The 22,285-nt window shown below is 42.5% G+C and overlaps 1 protein-coding gene across 3 annotated transcripts in view; it reads left to right on the top strand.

Annotated features, from left to right (window-relative positions):
* The first annotated feature begins 237 nt into the window (after positions 1–237).
* cald1a (caldesmon 1a) overlaps positions 238–22,285 on the top strand; it is a 57,565-nt gene continuing 35,517 nt past the window's right edge. The window contains exon 1 of one of the 3 annotated variants that reach the window (XM_034112329.2): positions 238–566. The gene's annotated coding sequence lies outside the window, so the exon portion shown is untranslated. The remainder of the gene's footprint in view (positions 567–22,285) is intronic. The other 2 variants (XR_004554457.2, XM_034112331.2) reach the window with 2 other exon arrangements.

Genomic DNA, 22,285 nt, shown 5'->3' with positions numbered 1-22,285 from the left:
CTACTACCCACTCCTGCCAGTAGGTTTGTAGATGAGAGGATTTATATTTGTGTTGATATTCGCATTTTTTTGTGGTGGAAGAAATATCTGAAGTTTCATACAAGGCAAGCATTAGTCTAGTCACCACGTTAGAGTAACTATTGATATTAGGGGCTTGGGTTTCCTGTGAGCTCACAGCCCTCCTTTTTGTCCCAAGACTAACATTTCCTATGATCGCTCTTGACAGATGATTTTCTTTCAGAGGCCCCCTGAAGGATAACCAAAAATAGTTACTTTCTGCCCAAAATCCCTTCCCCTGTTGTGAGTTCTGCACACATTCTTCGCAAAGTTGACGGCTTTCTTTGTGGCAAACTTTTTGCAAGCTTTGTGAGAGTGAGAGCAGTCTGAACCGTTGTTTAACTTTTTTTTAAGAGCAGCCAAGAGTAGATGTGCGGTTATGTCTTAAAGGGAGGGGCTTGATCCTCAGTTTTGTATCATTGAGTGTAGTGGAGGACCGACTGCAGACTGGCTCCCTCTCCTCTCCTCATCGACTCAAGAGCTCTTCTTTGAACCGATAAGATACACAGGTAAGCTCAAACACTTTAAACCGCCTGTTAAATCCACGCGTAAACTTTTAAAAACACATGGGAGAAAGTTTATGACGCGCGGATGCTTGAGCGAATTATTTTTGCGATTGTCGATGTTATGCGTCTCAACTGTAGCTTGTGTGTTCACTAAACGATTGTGAGCTATAATAAACTTTTCTATGCACCGATCTGTTATGTTAATGTTGTATTCACCGCGGGGCAACACAAAGAAAAGCGTACTCCCGTAATGCGCGCTCACTCCCTTCAGGGGGGGGGGGAGGTTGTGGTGTCTCCAAACCCACAGCCACACAACTTTCTCATCGCCTCAGCACTAAATATGTTGACGTCCCATATTTCTGCTTGTTTATAATACTCATAGTATCCTTCCAATACTCAAAGGAACGCTGTTTTCCTGACACATGACTGCAGAGTGTGGACAACCCTGTTGAAATATGACATGTGGAAGGTGGTGTACAAAGTTGGCTATATGCAGGAATGGGCCCCATAAGGCTTCCAGCACACCACATGCCCTTCAAAAGTTTAAATGTGACCATAAGAGCATGCTGAGATACAGGAGGCAATTGTCCTTTGGTGTAAGAGCTTTAAACACATCCAGCATCTCCTTCAGACAAAGCCACAGGGCAGTCTTGCAGTAGGCAGGCCCGCTCACTCGCAGATGAATCCACTTCTCATAATTCTGAGGTATCACATTCTTTGCAGTCCCACCACCCCTGAGGCAAAAGGCTCTCTTCGACTCTCATTGTACTTGAGTTGGCCAGCAGGTCTTTTGATCTCGGCTTTATTACATACTAGTATCTGTGAAATGGAAGCATGGAAAATGTGAGGGTGGGGAGGGAGGGAGCTGCAGAGGCTAGATCTGTAGGTCTTTTTCTTTTTGGAATGCTTTCGGGCGAGAGACAGCATCGTAATTGTCCATGAAACTCTATCTGATAAGTTGTGCAGTGTTTGGAAAACACGTGGAAAGTGCCCTCCTCTCCTTATAAGGCACAGGCCCAACCTGGTGATAGGTGATTGGAAAAGCCTCTGGAATGCAATGCATAACAGCCTTCTGGTACATTTTGATGTTCCCCCACAGCCCCGTCATATGAACCAAAGCTCTCCTTCATGAACACCACCCCGCATCCTAGATGCTAATCAACACTATGTATTATATAAAAGTGGATAATCACTTCTTCATGGAATTGAACTTGAACCTAACCTCAATAGTTCATCGGGTACTTTAAGCTAACTATTCCAACATTTGACCTGGTACTTTAAGGTAACTATTTTAACAGTGTATCCAGGACTTTTAGCTTACTATTTCAACAGATTATGAGTTTATTTAACCTAACTACTTTTTTACGACTACTTAACATTTAATAGAGGACTTATAGCTAACGGTTTTTAACTTTTGATCTGCTACTTTTAGCAAACTATTTCAACAGTTTATCCAGGACTTTAAGCTAACTACTTTAACAGTGAGTGTGCTGGATACTTTAAGCTTACCATTCCCAGTTTATTCTTTGTTTTTTATAAACAAATCTAACTGTTATCTGTTAGTTTTAGCTAACTATTACAACACCTTGCACCTGACTAATAGCTATATAATAAGCAATGGTTTTTTTCACTCACTCTCAATCCCATCAGTGTTACAATTGAGTTCATGTGTTTTTTTTAATTTTTAAATCACATCCCTTAACTAACACTTTATATTTACAAGTACTCCATTACCACTTCTACATTAGTATTTCCTGGAATAAGAGCAGCCCTAATGGGAATCACAACCCTAGGATTTATTTTTCAGTTTTTACATGCATATTCACATGCTTATACATTCTCTCACTCAGCTATTTTTGGGCTGGAGCACACAAAGCAAACTGCTGGCTTTACACTAAAATGCATAGTGCTTTGTAGTGTACTTAGAAGGGGATTTCATAATTGGCACGATATGATATGGGCGCAGAAGAATCTGGAGGTAATTGCACAGAGTGATAACAGGGGTTTGGCAGTGAGGGCGAGAGCCAGGGCCAGGGTTAGGGCTGGGCGGCAGGATGTAGGGAACACTGCCATGCATTTCCGGAGTCTGGCTCTGGACTGCACAGTGCGGTGGAGGCTTCTAGTTACTGTATGCTGGCTCCCTCTCCTTCTCCCTCCCTTCTCCATACACTTATAGGTTAAATGTTGGATTGGATCATTATTGTACCTCATTCTCAGCATATTTAACATGAGTTAAAGCTCAAGGCATTTATGAATCTCTCCCTGTGCAGTTATGTGTTATCACAACGCAACATATGTGGGTGTGTTGTTATAGTTTGATGCTAGATACTCATAATCCACCATAGTATCAAGTTCCAAAGCAAGAATCCAGAGTTTCCTTGCAAGGCAATGGCTTCTTACCACCACTGAGCTAAGGCTGCCGACCAAGTGGCAAACTGAATTAAATGGAAAACTGGCAGACGGCGAATTTCTAACACAAATGATCAAACCGTTCTGTTCTTTTTTTAAATAGATGTTTACCTATACTGGGTTCAGTGTGTAGGTTTTCCAATTGTGGTTCGGACATTTCAGTCCAAACATACATTGTTTCCACACAGCAGGTGCCAGAGCTATTTTCTGGTTTCTTCTCATAACAGACCAGTGAAGCTATATCAAGCATGTTTCCTGTGTTCCAGTCTTAATTTGATTCAGATTTGTTTGCTCTAAGACTGTAGTTATGGATAGAGATGTTGCCCAAACGTGCCTAAACAACCACGAGCTAAATGCATTCATTCTGTTTTATCAATGGTATCCTTCACATAATTTTCCACCAGTTACTTCGCATAAAGCTAGGTTTGTGTTTCCTGGACAACAGCAGCAGTAGGACAAGGTTCGGCTCAGTTGAAGTGATTATGATTGACATGCAGCTAGCGCTCCTTGGACTGTGGCCCCGGCCTGGAGCCCCACAGCACACTCGCTCTGTTCCCCCTCGCCTTAGAATTTGATAGCATGTAATTTGAATGCACTGCATCCAGAACCGCACAAGTTGTATTGGATGGATGGGCAGACCTTGAGTTGGAAAATAATTATTAACTCTTTCCTTGGGTAGCAACGGTCAACAAGTGGTAAGCAAAAACTGGTAGCCCGTCCTGATTGCTTGTGAAGTCACACACTGCCATGTAACCTTAGACGATGTTTATTTAGATCCTGGAAAATATATACCGTCAGATTTTTCCAGGTGTTTGTGATACAAATTTAAATTCCTGTTACATGCCATTTCAAAGAAAAGAGATGTGTTTCTCATTATGCTGCCAAGCTGACATGGAATGGTTTTAGATACGGTGCTCTTGGATGTTGTGGCGTTTCTGTACACAATTAGTCTCATGGGTGATGTTTACTCTCACCCCGCTCCCTCCCTAAAATATTTCCCCCACCAAATGTAGTTTAATTTCATCCAACCACATTTATAAAGCTATTTTCAAGCAACATATTCAATGTATAAAGAATGTCATAATGATCCTTCTTCCAAAGATCTGTATCCTTTCATTCCAAACTATTTCCAAAACATTAATTCTCCTGTCTGAAGCAGTCATGTGGGCATGAAAGACCTGTGTTTGAATTCCTCTGGGCTTTAGTCACACTCTAATGAAGAGGGTTTGTTAGATCAGCCTCTCACTCGTGTCATATTCTGACTTTAAAGTGCTATCACTCAAGGCCAGATTGCCGAACAGGCAGCATGGCATGTCAATGTTGGTAATTGCCATATTGGCCTGCCATCTGCTTGTTGCCAGATGCCAAGCTTTTCCAGGAGTTTCAAAGCTATAAAAAAATACTATTGCATATTTTCCCCTCTAACTAAACTTTCTTTTTGGTGGGTGGTGATTGAAACATGAGGCGGCCTTGCTTTATATCTTAAAAGGTAAAACCTCTCTTATTCACGTGGCCTACATTTCATCTGGTCTGTGTGGATGATTGATTGTGCGAAAGTGAGGTCAGTGCTCCTAAGCAGCGCTTCTGATGTCATCCTACAAAGATGCATGTTCTTCCCTTCGTTCCCCTAAGCGGGTTATTCAGAGAAGTGTACAAAATTGTTAAGAGGGACATTTAGCCTTTGGGCTTCTTCTCATCTGATAAAACAAGCACAGGAAATGTCTCTGTTAGCTGATTGGCCTTGTGTTTCCCTTCAGCGTCCTCCCACTGGGACCTCAGACGTGCACAGTTTGTCCCTGTGGCAGAGAAACCACCATACTTGTCTCTTTCCTAACAGCTACATTAACTTTTCCTGTGCCTCTCTCCTCTCCTTTAACACCAATCTATTCTACCTCAGCCCTTTTCTCTGAAAAAGAAATGATTACTATAACGTTTATTCTCAATTCACCCTACTTCTTTCCTTTGCCAGCTTTCCATTCTTTCCTCCCTGTCCTCTCTTCACCTCCCCCTCCTCCTTTCTCCTCTCAACCTCTTGTCTTCCTCCCATTGCAAACCAAAACCAAATAAACATAGCTTATCAAGAGCCTGTCAAATCACCTTTTCAAAATCTAATTTTTCGTGGGTAATGGGGGAATTAAAGGGCCGTGGAGGTAATAATAAGGTGATGTAAATCCCAGCGGCGTGTGAAAAATCCCATCGAGTGTAAACACATGACCGGTGAGGTCATGTGTTTACACAGTTAGCGAGGTTAACCGCACAGGGAAACAGACAGGCCAGTGTGCAGGTCAGTTATAGGCATGCTGGATTTCTGCTTGCGGCTATGGAGGCTCTGCGTGTGCTGAAGTGTGTATGGCGAATGTGAAGGACGGCTTGGAGAGTCCACATTGGACGCCTGCCATCATGGGAGTGAGAACTGGCGAGAGCTAGACCGGGCTTGTATGTGGTAATGATGGAAGTGAGGTCTTACCTCATGCACATAAAACAATCACTGTGTCCTTACATGGGTATTCACTATTCATGAGTCAGATTTGTTTTGTAATTCTGTTTCATTCTTTGGAATAGCTACAAAGTTGAGTGTATTTTATTCCAACTACTTCTGAGTCTTGGTTTCAAATCTAAGGAGAGTACAATGTTGTTACAACTTAGTCACTTAATGATTTATTTCCCATCATATCTGCCTAATATTATCTTGATTACTAATTGAATTGTTAAGTCAAGTGTATGCAACATGTTAGAATGTGAAACTAGTTATTTTTAATATTCTGTGAGTGATTCTAGTTGCATCTGTTTTGACATATTATTCATTTGCAATTGTATTTCTGGTCAACGGATGATTGGATTGGATGACTGGACATCCACAACAAAGAGCTAATGGACACTAAAATGCTCTGTCGGCTTGTTTAAGAATATACCACACATTTCCCGGCTCCAGGTTGCGAACACAATGGTCGCATAGTGCATACGCGTCCATTTTTGTGTTTGAATAAGAAGTGCACGTGGTTGCACTAATGGGAGTACACGGTGATCATTCTCATTGTCGGAGCAGAGATATCAGCCATTGTCTAATCATGCATCTCCACCTCCAAAGACTCAAATGTCAACTCGAGGCTGTGCTCATGGGACCGCATGTGTGCACGCCGAGCTCCTAAACGAGGATCCTGTGTTACTCCTGCAGAGGTTGTTCTGTCAACTTGTGAAAGTAAACAGTGTGGAGCAAATCATTTTCAAATACAATTGTCGTCCAATCCTAACATTTGGAAAGCTTTCCTCGCTCTGGTATCCAAAGCCAGACGTGTTTTATATCCAGGCTCATTGTTTGAAATGGTCCACTTCTACCTTTCCTACCTGCATAAGGAAGTCAGGCGGCAGCACAGTCTGAGCTCTGTGTCAGGGCTGCAGTCGGGAGCAGCGGTAATTGTTTAAGAGTGCATTTATAGAGTGTACTCTTTGTGCCTCCTAATCAGAAGCATACTCAGGCATTTACATGTGAGCCTCTGAGGACTGCTCAGGAATGCATTACACGCAAGGCAAATGGACGGGAGAGCAAGGAAGCGGCTCTAGTGGGCCACTCCGCTGTTGCCATTTATTTCCACTTCACATGTCACTGCCCTGTTACGAGGGGGGGGGGGTGAAAGTGATTAAGGCTGAAGATCAAAAGCGCAGAGTGGCTGATGCGAAGCCTACCCTCCTTGAGCACCAGTAATACAAGTACTTTACATCTTTATTGGTGTCTTTCAGCAATACCAACTATTTCACCGAAAAGTACAATCCGTCTACCTACCATTGACCTTCAGGGATTCGTGTCAGTGCGCATTAGGTCATTTGTCCATTTTTCTTCTCTACTTTTAACTCGCAAGAGGACAAGGAGAACAAAAATATGGCCTCAGAAAACCATTTTAATCAGACAGGCCTCCGCAGGGACAGACGCTGGCAAAGGAGAGCCCTTCACCTCATCAGAGCTCTGCCAGTGGTGATTGGGAGAAACACTCAAGTCAGGATTTTATTGAATAACCCCAGCCCTGTACTGCAGGGGCTTTACTGTAATAGAGCAGCTCTGCAGTCGCCGAGGTGACAGCCAAATGGTACTTATTAAACTAAGGGCTGATTCATGCTATGTGCCCTACTATGGTTTAACCTTGTTGAAGGCTTTGCCGAAGTCCACTCAGTTTTACGACTTGAGATACAGATGTGTACAATTACAGCAGAGTTCACACATTCCTTACGTGAAACAAAAAAAAACCTACATTAATACAATTATTTAAAATAGACAGTCTTCCAATTGAACGTCTACTATCCAATTGAACTACTATCCTCTTGAACGATGTGTGTGTTGAGATGAAAGCTTTCCTTGGAGACGCATGTGAGAACGGGATAATAGCTGTGGGTTCTGTCGTCCCTGCTTATTTACCCAGTACACAGCTCTCTGCGCAAATTGAGCATGACGTCTAATGGAGTGTGAGGGTGGATTAATTACCCCCATATTCCGACTAATGGCTCCTTCTTTCCTGATTAATGATGACACATGTCACACGGAGGTGGGCACAGCTAAAACATATTGACTGTTTTATGTTTAAATGAGACGTCTTCCATTCAAATATTAGGGTGCTTAGGATTATGGTATATTTCTATATTAATTAACTCATGAGTCATTCAGCAACCTTAACTAAGAGAATGGAGTTTATAAAGAGAATATGGCTCTAATCTGTTGTATTGGCATTCCAGAAAATGTGAATGTGGTTCTGTAATGTTATTTCGCTTGTAGGAATGTAGTGTAGTTCAATAATTGTAAGTGTGATGGGTTAATAGGCCATAACTAACAAAGATGTTTGGGTATTTTATGCTCCTAATTATATTTACTGTAGGAGCAAACTACCAATAGTTGATTTATACAGAATTCTTTAGTTTGAAAAATCTGATGTATCCTAGTCATATGTGCATAATATATTTATATAATGTTGATAAATCATGTTATTCTTCAAGAATAGTGACAAAGTTATGTACTGCGCTCAGCATTTTATCAACTCAGTGATCTGAAAACGATGTAATGGCTTCAGTGTCTTCAATTTATTCTTATTTACAAACACACAGTAATTGTTATATCTCCAAAAAGCTAATACATTATATCTCGAGCTTTTTACCTAAGGCTAGTTTTAATATAGCATGTTGTTAGCATTTTAGCATTATCAATATATTCACGCTTACTGATATATCTGCAAAAAGCTCAAATATATAATACTGATAATACTTTTTATATTGGTTGGCTTTAAATACGAGGGCTACACAGAAGGTAAAGCAGACGCCATCATTTGGGTGCTAGTGATTTTGGAAGGATATGATTCGAGCAAATAGTTTTAGGTGGATTGTTGATGGTTCAATAAATCAGATGTTGAAGAAGGTTCAAATATATTTAGGAGGGGTGAGCTGAGGTTCTCATTCGGGCTAGCCTCATAAAACATGCCTTAATGAGAATCAAAACACCCAGACGCCCCCGACAACAATGGCTTCTTGTTATCAAAGAACTGCGGCCAGTGTATGATGGAGTCTGGCTCGAGTCCCGGCAGATTTTCCCTGAGCTGCAGTGAGTCGAACCGTCGGCCCCGCAGTGCCACTCACTTCAGTGACAGCCACCTGGGAGACCACCTTGGAAAATGGGCCCCTATTAGTTCAGGTTAGACTTAATGACCAGTAATGGTACACCGGCCAGCCTAAACTGTGCAAAAGGGCTTCGGGCAGGCCGAAATGAAATACCAGTCACTCAAGCTCTCAACATAAACACAAGGTGGGTGGTGGGTGTGGGTGGGTGGGTGAATAGGTATTTCTTTAGGTGCTAGTGTACGAGGAGGCTCAAACATGCATCTAGTGTTTGGGAGCAGAGGTGATCCAGATGGAGGAGACACTTTTCAAGCGTGAGGGAGATTGATGAGCCCCCCATGGACAGATTATAGCCAGGGGTTATGGAATTATCCCCATTTAGCTGTGCGTTGCGAACCAAATCCATTTCCAGTTTTGTCATGAGCTAAAAAAAAAAAGCTGGCTTAGGCGGCACAACCGGAGAAGCCTCGTAAGAGCACCACTCAATTATTTACAATTTCATGGCTGTCTGAGATATGTGTTATTCTAATACATGCAGGAATTAGAAAGCTTAATTGCCGCACATATATTAGCCCCCATAGCTGAATTTTATCCTCAATTTAGTGGTAAATTCCACATCATACTAATGGCATTCGTTAATAGTGTCTTCCATGGTCTTTTAAGCAAATACCAAGCAGTCTGTGGTCAGGCATTAGCTCAAGCATTAGAAGTAAGAAACTCCACCATTTCAATTTATGTGATAGGAGCCAATCAGACACTGAAGGAAATTACTTTCTCACTCTCGGGGAGAAAGAGCTGCAGAGCTTCCAGGCCTGCAAAGGCAGACAGAGAAACATAGTGTAATCTTCAATGAAAGAGACAAAGACAGAGGAAGAGAGAGAGAGAGCTTTGTTATGTCTCGTGAAGCTCTAGGGTTTCCTGGAATTTCTGGCAATGGATTCTGAAGTCACATAACCACAGAAAGAAAAGACATCGGGAAAGATGGGGGGTAACTCTTCTGAGAGACGCTGTACTCACAATAGTTGCTCTCCACTGTATACTGCAGATATGAAAATGTGAAACAATGAACGGTACAAACACACCTTCAGGGTGCAACGTGACGTACAGTACCTTTCCTACTTTATACGTGCAGATTAAAGTTTCGTATTAAGCTTTTTGCCCAGAGGTGGGGCAGCAGACGTGTACCGTCCATGCTGGCTGGCTGCCGCTCTATAAATAATAGCCATGCACGAAAATGAGATCTGGTAAACCGAGTGAACTTTAGTCCTGTCGAGCCCTGAAAGGATTTGAGGTATGAGGAGAGTGGAATGTGTTTTTTGGAAGGAGAGGTGATCTCCTTGTCACTCGGAGAATGTGCATCCGCTGATTCAAAGCAATGCTAATGCTTTAATACCGTGAAATATGATACTACTGACATGGAAAAGATGCCATGTTTTCCACGGGGGTATTATATCTTTCAGGATTTCATCTTCAATGACAAGAGCCTCACATTTCTAGTCCCTGGCATCATGTCTGTCTGCCAGTGTAGGTGGACCGGGATTAGGAGTGGTTTACTGAGTGTTGTGCTGATTCTGCAGTCCTTTGTCAAGAGCAGGGCTCTGCCTTTTTCTATTACAGTACATCTTTTTGTAACTACTGTTTTTCTTCCGTGGGCTGGTTGCACTCTTGGTGTTCCAGAATACACTTCGAGATGACTATTACTGTAACATTAGTATTCAATTTAATCTCTTGCAGGTGTTGTTGAGCATATCAATAGTCCTGTGATGTCAAAAAAATCAGGAATCAGGAAAAGGCAGATTAGCAAATGTTAATAATGCAGGTTTCAAAATAGAAAAAGCTTTGGTAATGTTTCTGTTCAAATAAAATGCTTTCTTTGTGTTTGTTTCTCATCAAATCCGCATTTTCAACAGTTTGATACAAACAAATTGATCAAATGAATATGTGTAACGGCCCGTCCACACTACAGCTTCAAAAAAAGCTTGGCGCTGGGCGTGTCTGAAGCTCGACCAACAACCAATCACATGAATCTCCCGCCCCTGACACACAAGCAGCGGTTTGATTGGCTAGAGCTTGTGCTGGCATATGATTTGATTGGCTGACGCTTCCACCGAAAGCTTCAGAAGCTTCAAAAGTTGAACATTGCTCAACTTTTGCAGCCTGAAACGCCAGGAAAGCTCCGCTCTGCTTCCCACAATGCAGTTCGGCGAAAAGTGACGTCACCCCATTCAAAGTGAATGGGCAGACGCGTTGGCAGGGCTCGAAATTAACTTTTTTCCTCAGTGTCCCACAACTGTCCCGAATTCTACTTTGTATTGTCCCGGATATAACCAACAGTGTCCCAAATTTAAATTTGTATCGTCACCCCCCCCAATTATGCAGAATACATATAACTTTTTTGTCACTTAATCATCACACCATAGACTCTGGTCCACCATGTAAGTTTAAAATACTTATTCTTTTAAACATATGAATATTAGTCTGATCTGTTGCCTCTCCTAGAGTAGAAGGGAAGAGAGTTGGTTTAAGACATGTTTTTTGATTGTTTCTCAATATCCAGACTAATTTATCATTGTCATGTCAACATTGAAGAATTCTGATTTGTATTTTTCAATTCAATATGGTATGGCTGTATGGTCTCTGTGTTTTATTATCGGAACTCTCTATCTGGCAATAAAAGTGGTATGAATGATAATAAAAAAACAGAAGTTCCATAATACAGTTTAATAAATGTATCTGTTTTCAGTTCTAATTACAAGTTATCCTCACAAGTCGTCAGTAGTACTATAGGAATATAAATTGATCTTCTATCTGTCAATTATCTTGCTCTCACTCACTCACCCACCCCCCCCCCCCCCCCCCCCCCCCCAGGCACAAAAACAACTGGAACATTACTCTCTCTTAACATGACACATTATTCTCATACCAGAGTTGATTGACAAAGTCAAACATTAAAAAAAGATGAAAAGCTAAATGATTAGCTAAATGCCTTACGTTTTTGCAGCTAAAGATTCTAGCCTGGTCACTGACTGGCTGACAAAGAAAATACAAAAATGATAGGCTACACCTCTTATTCTGATCAACTGTATTTCACATCATTTTCACAAACTTCAAAAGAACATGACACCGCTAGCTAGCGCTAGCTAACATTGGCACTTCAGACAACTAATTTACCACAGTGGAAGACGATGCATCATGACCAGGACTTGGGATGTTTTCGTTTCGGGAGTCGGCAGAATTGGGGCTTGCAACAGGGGGCTGTTTATTCAACCACCTCAGCATTTATTTCTTCTGTTTTTAACTGTCGTGACCGTTGCATTAGCGCGAGTCTAGCAGCAGTCAGCAGCAGAGTGGATGACGTAGAATGCATTCTATGATTTGACAGCCCAATGACTTTGCAAATAACACCCATTTTGAAGTTTACTTTTAATTTTTTTTTCACAGTCCCGAAATAGTCCCAGACAAAATAGATTTGTGTCCCAGTAGGAATTGTTATGGTCCCCGGGACATCGGGATATCGTTAATAGCGAGCCCTGCGCGTTGGAAACCGTTTTTGAAGCTGTCCAAGCTGTAGTGTGGACGGGCCGTAACTGTGCTATTTACAGTTTTAGTTCGGTCTCATCAGCTTTGTTTCTGGTCAGAGCCGGTAACTGTTTTGTAACCTACCTAGCACAAACCTGACACAGAGACCATTAGGATTTAGCTAAAGGAAGAGTGAATATTGGAGTTGCCTTTGCCAGGTGGCCAGTCAAAAATGTGTTGCTCCATGTCTATTGAACATGTAAATAGCTATTTGCTAACATGTTGCCACCTCTTTACCTGTAAGTAAATATAACTGTTTTGTAAAGTACCGTTCGGCCTTACAGAGATGTCATGTTACTTGAACCTGTTGAATTCCTCATAACGTAAACAAAATCTCTTGATCGCTGTCACAGCCAGTGAAGCCCATTTATCGTCTGTCTGCTGCGTACACTGAGACAGCTTGTAGTTCCAACACCTGGCTGAGGAGCCCCTGCACATCCACCATTATATAGCCCTGCTTCAGCTCTCTAAGAGAATGAATACCCAGAGAGAGATAGAGAGTCACACGATGGACACCAAACGTGCCTTCGAATAAAACCCTCAGATTTCTGCCATTATAAGCCTGAACTGAAAGGACTGTCAGGGTGAGAAGACCTGCTTGGTCAGGTCATCTTGCTCCCCTGGCACCCCTACCCCACTCCTTAATCTCCTCCTATCTGTCTCCAGGAATGCAGCCCCTTATTTTGAAAAATACCTTGTCTTGTAATACCCTTGAAAAAGCCTCGCAGCACACAAAAAAAAAAGGCATTCCACTGCTGCGACGTACTGACTTGTGTGTTAAAGTAAGGCAAGAGAGATAAAGATGTATGACATTTTGGAAAGATTTAAATAAATATGTCCTCTGTGAAAGGAGATGTGCAAAAAAGGCAATCTTGTGTCAGGGTTTGCACTCAGCTGTCATGTTTTCAACCGGCTCTCAGGATGTGGGGCATTGCATCATGCTTTCTAGCCTCACTCTAACCTCATGTATGTTTCCATGTAAGGTATGATGGGGAGACGTTTTCTCTGAGTGTGGTTCGAGCCAGCCACATAAATCACTCCACCGTTTTTATTCCTTTTTCGCTCCCCCTTTCACCAAAGTGTAATTTCTCTCGGGCCACACGTCCATCACGACAGAAACGTGCCTTTTATAGGGAGCATGTCACAAATGTTCAGCGGATCCATTTTCTTTGAATTTTTTCGCCTTTTAGAGAAACACATCAGGAACCTCTCAGGCTTTATGAGGAATACATTTTTATGCTCCACTTAATGTTTCCAGCATGTCACGTTATTGCCCGTGTACCAGAGGCTGTGGGCTGCCGTGGCTCATGCTGATCACGTATACTTTTACATTTGTAGTCATTGAACTGTGGTGCATATATAAGTGAATTACACTTATTAAAAAAAAGTATAAGTTCAGGATCTTGCCTGGGGGTCTTATACCCAGACACGCTGGCTTTATTTCAGTGATTGAAACTGTGATTTTTCAGTTTCTGCTGAACTTTTACGGCCCGTCCACACTACAGCTTCAATAAAAGCTTGGAGCTCGACCAACAACCAATCACATGAATCTCCCGCCCCTGACACACAAGCAGCGGTTTGATTGGCTCGAGCTTGTACTGGCATATGATTTGATTGGCTGGTGCTTCCACCGAAAGCTTCAGAAGCTTCAAAAGTTGAACATTGCTCAACTTTTGCAGCCTGAAACGCCAGGAAAGCTCCGCTCTGCTTCCCACAATGCAGTTCGGCGAAAAGTGACGTCACCCCGTTCAAAGTGAATGAGCAGACGCGTTGGAAACCGTTTTTGAAGCTGTCGAAGCTGTAGTGTGGACGGGCCGTTACTCGCAAATCTTAAAAGAAAGCAAGGATTTAAAGCGTAGCACAGGAAATGTTCTGCTCTGTTCCGTCCTGCTTGTATCCCTTTCCGTTCAACTCTGCTTTATTGCCATCAGCTGGATAAACTGTTCTCTTGCTGCAGTCTCGGCAGTAGCAGTTTTTACACTAAAACCCTCCATATATCAGCACTCTGGTTCCACTAGTCTCTCTGGTCAGCTAGTAGCAGATTCATGTCCTGTTGAGGAGACGCAGACTGCTGCCCGGGGCTCATTTGCTCTGACAGAAGGCAGGTGTCAAGACAGTATGTCCTGAAGGAACAAGGGGGGGGGGGGAAAGGGACACGAGAGACGCATGAGGAATGGATTCGAGACGTGTCACATGTTCCTGTGGGCCTTGCTTGAAATGAGAAAATGGTGAAATAGGTTTCCAAGACCATTAAATGACCTGTTCAGTTGTTTTTTTCAGTGGACACTATCCTCTCCTTTGTCATTGGCCTCATACAGCATCTGTCTGTCATTATTTATTTAGAATCCTATTTAATATTATACTTCTAAGTCACAGTGCGCTCTCGAGTACTAAGTGGCTCGATGATGTTGTCCTTGTGTATTCATCATAACTCGACTTTGTTATGACAGGTGAATGATGTGGAAAAGATTGCATGTATTTATTCATTAGTCCTGGTTTGTTTGAAGCTGTGGTTTTATACAGTCTGGCTTTTTTATAGCATGTACGTTCCGACATCGAGTGACAAAAAAAACGTTCGACTGTAACGTCCTTGTGGAATTACACAACATATTGTTATTATGGCATGTCGGGTACAGGATTGAGACGATTTGACATCTTGCATATTTGCACTAGAATATGTAATGTCTTTTTTTTCGAGAAAGTGCTTCCATTAGAGTACTAAACCTGTCTGGATCCGGAGCGAACGGGAGACAAAAATAATTTGGCATTTTTTGCAGCGGCGGGAGAATGTCAGAGTCGCTCCATATAGCGAGGAGGGGCTGGGGGGGGTAGATAAACAAACCGTTTCTAACTTAAGCAGAGGACTGTGGCCTTTGAGACGGCTGCTTTTTCACCGAGAGGAATGTTCTCTTCCAGGGGGCTCCGGACCCCAAGAGCACTGCCTCGACTCTATCTGTGTGGAACTGAAGAGAGCTTTTTTTGTGTGTGTGTGTGTGTGTGTGTGTGTGTGTGTGTGTGTGTGTGTGTGTGTGTGTGTGACAGTGTTCACGGCCGAGGTGTCACCACAGGTCCAACATCTCCATCAGTCATTCTGTTTTGAGAGGAAGCCAACTCCATGGCCACGGTGTCGAGACTCGAGAGTGTGAGAGCTCTATCTCGCTGTGCAACGCAGCATGCGAGAGAACCTCCCCCCCCTCTTTTTTTCCAGTGTGGTTACGGGAAAAGGCAGCATTTTTTCTTTCCATATTTGGTCATATGGAGCACGGCCAGGCTGCAGTAGCCTTTTGATGCCGTACAAACATCCCTATTTTGTGTGGGATTTGTGCTTTTAGGAATGCTTTTTCTCCAATGCTGCCTGATTGTGGGTGTTGCATCTGAAAGTGCACTTTAAAATGGGACACAAGCCCGTTAAAATCTAAGACTGGAGAGGATGTGTGCTGGCTCTCGCTGCTATTTCACTAAGAACTTGCATTTTTACAGTTTTATTATGATTTAGACAGCAAGACTTCAACTTCTAATGCAAATGTCCCTCTTAAAACCTGCATCTAAAAGTAGGACAATGTTTTATAACCCATCGCTGGCAGCCAACTGCGACACCAAATCCTCTGGGGTAGTTATTTCATTTGGTAAATTAGTTCAGCAGCTGACAAATAAGAATTTATTATCTCATTTCAGTGGTTACTTTTAAGAGCTACACATTTCTGAAACTTGCTGATGCTGAATTTAGTGAGATCTGCTCAAAAATGAGAATACAGATGGTGTTTTCTGTTTTTAAATGAAGCATCTGTAGGCTAAAACCGGCCGGTGCGAGTCAGATGATGGATATGTCATGCCGGGTAATGTTTTTATTGCAGTTTAAGTGTGACTTAGCTTCAGGCGTGAGGTTTGAAGACACATAAACACACTCTCAACCTGAAGGGGAATGCCGGCCGGTGACGTTCAGGTGTTTTCAGCTGCGTCTCCGCAGAAGAAAAAAGGTCATCGTGCCTTCAGATTGAACACGGCCTAAAGTGTGAGGAGCGGTACGAAACTCCCATCCATGTGTGGGAAAGTGAGAGGAGAACGTATTCAAAGATAGTGAGTCACAGTGAGTGAGTCGAAATAAATACACCTTAGGACTAGGAGGTTATCAGACAGCGGAAAGTAAAACAATTGAAGAATGCATGGACAGTCGTTTGTTTTAATCAGGGCAACGCAAGAGTTTAAGAGTATCAAAATGCAGCTGCTTTTCCAAATCCGATTTTTTTACTTTGATAGATAATCGAAACAACTGCTATTTGTTATCCGGAGCATCTAACAACATGCTGTTTGAGAAAGAAAGACACGAGGGATAGAGCTGGGTACGTTTTGTAGTCATCGTTTTTATTAGCTGTGATAAATAATTGCTGAGATCTGGGAACATTAAGTCATCACTACAACAATAGGGAAAGAAACACAAGCCGCCTGAAGATTAGACGGGTTGTAAACATGCCAAGAGTCAAGCCAGATTATCTCAACCACTTTATTTGGAGGCAAAAGGAGAAAGCGCTGCCAATATGTTGCTAATAATACCTTAGTGTACAGAGAAGCTGTGCGTGCACACCTTTGGCAAGTAGAGCGGGTGAAAGACAAACTAGGAAGTTGTTTTTTAAAGTGATGTACCTTTTTAAAAATGTCTGCCTTTGATAATGTGTGCAATCTATTTCAATAACAATTATGGCCTAAGCTACACAAATAAGGTATCATTAAAGACCTTGAAAAGCAATGTTCTCAATGTACATTTTTTGCATTTAAATGGGTCCTATTATGCTTCTTTTCAGGAAACTTCCTCTGTAGGGAACTTTGGGATTTTAGCTTTCGCACAGAAACCTATAGAACTGCAGGACAGGGAAAACCCAAAGAGCATAATAGACTCAATTGGTGAGTCCACGAAGGACTTCTGTATCTGAATTTTCCCTTGGCTTTTTTTACTGGTTTGAGGTGGGCGGGCCTTTCTGGATAAAGATGATGTCACCTAGTATGCACCAATCAGACGTTGAGTCATTGTACGTGACTGATCTACCAGTGTACATCTTTAACATATTAACCAAGCTTTCTCTACCTTCATTTTGAATGCTGCTTTTTTGGAATTCATAAATGGAGTGGTTAATGATTAAAACCAGCAGTGCTTAGGGTATCCTGCTAGCAGCCTATAAAATCTAACACACACAAGGTATTCCATTGAGATTTCCGTGGCTGTGTGTGAACAGATAACCTCAGTCAGTCTGTCTCCGAGTGTATGATTCACAGGGCACAGAGAGGTGTTATGGAATGTGAACCATTGTCTGGGAATGCAGGAGTCTCCTTTTTCTCCAGCAAATGGAAACTTAACATCTTTTACCGTCAGGTCTTTTCTTACACTGAAGGGATATTTCCTCTGGCTGGTTCGTCTTCCATCTGAAAGTCAGCGCAGAGAATATTGTTGAGGGGATTTGCGGAAACTGTCTGATCGCCGTATCTAAAGTCAGTTATGACAATCCATCTGAGGCATTCAGGGACCCGAGCCCATTTCCTCCCCCCGACCCTCAAAACCATCAGCACTTTATTCCGCCGCGTTTCACTTGCCACAGTGGCATTGGCTTCTCAAGTTTGCCTATGAATACCGTCTGCTCAAGCTCAGTGACATTTTTCCTCATTCCAGCCGAAGCCACACTTTCAAAAAATTGTTTTGGAGGAGATAGAGTGCGAGTGGAAAGCAGATGGTATTGAGATTGAGCTGAGGTCTGATACACTTGGCCACCTCATACAGTATGTTGCCTTGCATATATAGTCGCAGCTGAAGACCCTCTGCTTTGACAAGCTATTGTGGGTGATTTTCACACTGACATGAAATGCAGACAAACACAGAGATAAGCTTAGCTGCTTGGAGATGGGTAAATCCTATGACATATTAAACCAATTACTCTACTTGATTCATAGCAAACCAACCCATATGAGTGTCCTTATATGGTAGCGTAACACATACTCTGCAGCTGTTGGCTAAGCTGCTGCATTGTGGTCCAAGAGGAGATAGAATCAGTGAGAAGACGACAGTACAAATAAATAAATAAACTGCATTGGCAAAGACGACTGATAATAGAGACCTTTCTTTTTTTAAACATAACCATTATATCTGCTTATTACTTTTTCACATAACACAAATGTACATGTTTCGATTGTTTCATATTTCCTCACTAGTTTTTTGGGTGACATTATTATCCACTCAGTCTTGTGTTAGCATTAGATAGAAGAGAAACAATAGCCTAGTTGACAGCAGCGGGTCAGATAGACAAGCTTCTTCCTGTATACCAGTATTCTGTGCTAATACACAGGAAACAGATGTAAATATTTAATCATTTCCCCAGCTCAAACTGCAAAGAACATTTTAGACAAAACGTCACAGCCCTATTATATAGCAATACATAGTATCCTTCATTCATTCCAACCCACCAGAGTATCTGTCCAGGCTGTAAAAGGCAGGCAGAAAAAGCGACACTCGATGACAGATGAAGCAGAGATGGACGAGCGGGGATGGAAAGAAAGCAAAAAATCTTGGCCTTGGTGCGCCAAAAAAACCTCCAGTGAATTTATGAATGCTCATCCAGCGCCGCTCCGCATCCTGGGACTGTAAACGTGTTAATGCTGCCGAGGCCTGGACGTGTGAGAGGAGACGCATATCGCAGGGAACCACAACCACAAGGCCAGCTTTCCAAACACAGCGCTGAAGGTGGTGACGGATATCACACGTGTACACACATTTACCGTGCCATAAACACACATACTGTACTTGCGGTGGCCATACGTACTTTCAGTAAAAACATACATTCTCACATCCCGTAAAGTTGATACGGAAAATCTGTCATATGCATTTCCTCTGTGCCAAATTACCACGCACACATTTACATCAACACACACATTTAAATAATGTTTATCGTGATACTGGCACACAGGCTGAGCATATTTTACCCGCCCTGTCAGACTAATCTCCGGAGACTCCTTACCCGTGCAGAAAACGTTAGGTTTACCCAACTCAAACTGTCCCCAGAGCCTCAGCTAAAACAGCTGTTAGTGTGCATGACCTCCAGGCATGCATTATCTCCCTCTCTTTATTCCCCTCTTCTCCCTGTGTTACTGCGGAAGCTTGTCTGTGCGATAAAACAGTACAAGAGATGATAATTATTTCACAAAATATTTAGCGATGCCGTATATATTTGCTTATTCTGAACCAAAGGACCTTTCTGGTATCCAATACTCCCATAAATGGACAATTGACAGTAGTTTGTCAACAGCTGAATGCAAATGGAGGAGCGTGTCTGTGTTAGCTGTTTAATTCCCATCGTGTTAGTCAACTCCTACGCACTGGAAATTGAACCCCTCGAAGTATGAGTTCTTTAATTATGTGTTTCAGTGCAATGCTTTCCAAAGTTGTTGAACACTAGTAGTGCAATACAACCGGAAAAAGCCATTGGACAAGAATACTGAGATCTTGCCAAATTGAGTGCAAGCAATGCAACAACATTAAAAACAGCTTTGCAAATGTTATGTTAGGCAAGAAAACCTGATTGTAAACATAACTTTGTTTCCAAGAAAGCTCGACAGAGGACCTCAAAGATAAGGGGACTTTTAGCGAAAACAGAACGACCTATGATTGTTTTTAAGAGAGGCTGTCATAATAAACGCTTCAAAGTTTTGAGCTGAGGAGACAATTGTAATTTCATCCCGTTCTAACTTTTGACAAAAGCCCTGACATTTTTAGTCCGACTGACCGAGTATTGACAGGTGAAGACGGCACATGTCAAAATACTGAAATCCTGCTGCTTGCTTTTCACCGGCCTGATTTTCCACAATACACAATGATAGCTTATTCAATTTATTTCTGTGTATCATTTTACAAAAGGCATGTTTCACATAGCTTTGACATCTCCCGTGTCAGCTATAGCCTCCACGGCAGCATATTATTTCTGAAAGTTAAACGGTAAGTGACGGGTAAAATAGGGAAACTTCTTCAACATACCAACCATAGCAGGTGGACGAAATATTTCCTTCCATTGATGCAATGACTAGAAAGACCGGGCTTTGTGTCCGTGTTACCTTCACATTCCAGATAACTGGAATACCTCTCTTCACCTGGACACCTGGACAGCTGTGGCTCTGTTGCTGCTGGAGATATAAATCCTCCTCTCCTCTCATAATGCAGCATTCATGTTTTAAAGGGTTCATGTACCGATCGATTGTTAACTGAAGACTTGTTGTTGGCACTGTTGGGTAACCGATGCTCACTTTTCTTAATGTAGCAGGGGTGATTAGCTTATCGCCGTAGCGGTGCCTCATAAAACTACGGTAATAACACAACACTGAATCCATTCATTGGAAACCAATGAGAGAAATATCTACATAATTTTACGCTGTAATTTGCAGACTTCCATTTTTATAAATATATGCATTGATATCACTATTGACTCAGGCTCTGCTAATGGAAATTAGGGGATTGTGCAGGATATTCGGTTTTTTATCATTGACAATTCTCTTTGACCAATCAGATGCGGCTTTCACACCAGCGCTTTTCCCTTTCTAGCTCCGAGCGGGAGCTTTTCTGGTTCAGCTCCGGTTTCCCTTTTCTGCTCCCGCTCTGTTCACACCGCCCAGAGCTGCTGCTGCTGCATCATGACGTCAGCGTTTACGTGCCTGCTTCATACAATCCAAACCGCGCGGAAATCCCTCACATCGACAACAACAACAATGGCCGATTGTATTGAAGCGCTGTTCGCTTTGGTTATCCTCTTACGAAACGAAATGGAAGGCATTGGACGACTTTACAAGGGACGACTTTACTTGGAACTTTACAAACATCACATGCGAAATGCTTCTTTGTGGTCTTCAGCATCTACTTCAACGACGAATCTGCCCCTGCCCCCGCCTCGACGTAAGAGAGACGTAAGCGACGCCGCCTCTTAGCTCCGAAGCTCTTGCCTCTAGACCAGGGGTGGGGAACCTCCGGCCTCCGGGCCGTATACGGCCCGTGAGACAATTTGGTACGGCCCTCGAGGTAATTTATAAACACACGCAAAAAATTAAAGAAATCTAGACCGCAAAAAAATTAAACAAGCGAGTGCCTGTTTTTCCTGGCCAAGGTCAGGGTCCTTGAACACAACACGAGCCTAACGTGTCATCACGTGGTATATGTCTCGACTGACAGGGGTGCAGTGACGGAGAGCACCAGAACGCCACTCCAGCACTTCAGAAATTGCAGTACCGATAAGTCCATACACATGCCGCAGTTTCTGCGTGGCTGTGTCTTTAGTTGAAAGCCCAGTGGCGATCTGCTCATCTGTCATACTGATCAGACAGTCAATAACTGTGTTGTTATCATTAGCATCTGGTTAGCTAGCTATGCTAACGAATATAAGAAGCTTTTTCTACAACCAGTGAGGTAAAGGCACATCTTTATATGATCATTATAGTTATAAAAAAAATAAGAGAATAAAGTAAACAGGTATAAAATACTATATGACAGTTATTAATAAAGAAGAATACAGTTTGAAAGGGGAGTGATTTGTCAAATATCCATAAATTAAAAGAAAATCCGCTTACAGTTGTGTTTGGGTGTTGAGAGATGTGTCCATAGATCTCCTAATGTTGCTCTCAAAGTGCACCAGATTGATGCTTTTAACTTCAACATTTAAAAAAAAATCTTCCCAGGGGAGCACGCCACACCCTGCACGTGCATGCATACGCGAGTCATGGTGAGATATCTGGATTAAGAGGTTGCTTTTTCTTTGCACAGAATGAAATGAATGTGCTGTGATTTTAGTTTTTTTAAGCAGAGGTCAATAACTTGTATGGCCCTCTGAGGATATTGTAAAAATTGAAATGGCCCTTGAGAGGAAAAAGGTTCCCCACCCCTGCTCTAGACCGACAATTTTTTGGAGCTGGAAGTGAACCGGATTCCGGAGCTAAGAGGCGGCGCCTCTGCGGTGTGAACAGGAAAAACCAGTACTTTTCAGGCTCCGGCTCCGAGCGTTGGTGTGAAAGGGGCAAGAGGGCGGTGGTGTTTTGATTCAACCCTCTTCGGCTCAGCTGCTTGAAACTTTGGTACCAAAAAATTCCATGTACTATTCCAAAAAAAGTCTATTCGAGTAGAGCGG

The sequence above is a fragment of the Pseudochaenichthys georgianus genome, chromosome 23 (genome assembly GCF_902827115.2).
Source record: "Pseudochaenichthys georgianus chromosome 23, fPseGeo1.2, whole genome shotgun sequence".
NCBI lineage: Eukaryota > Metazoa > Chordata > Actinopteri > Perciformes > Channichthyidae > Pseudochaenichthys > Pseudochaenichthys georgianus.
The sequence above is the reverse complement of the archived record's forward strand: the minus strand, read 5'-3'. Positions and strand labels throughout refer to the sequence as shown.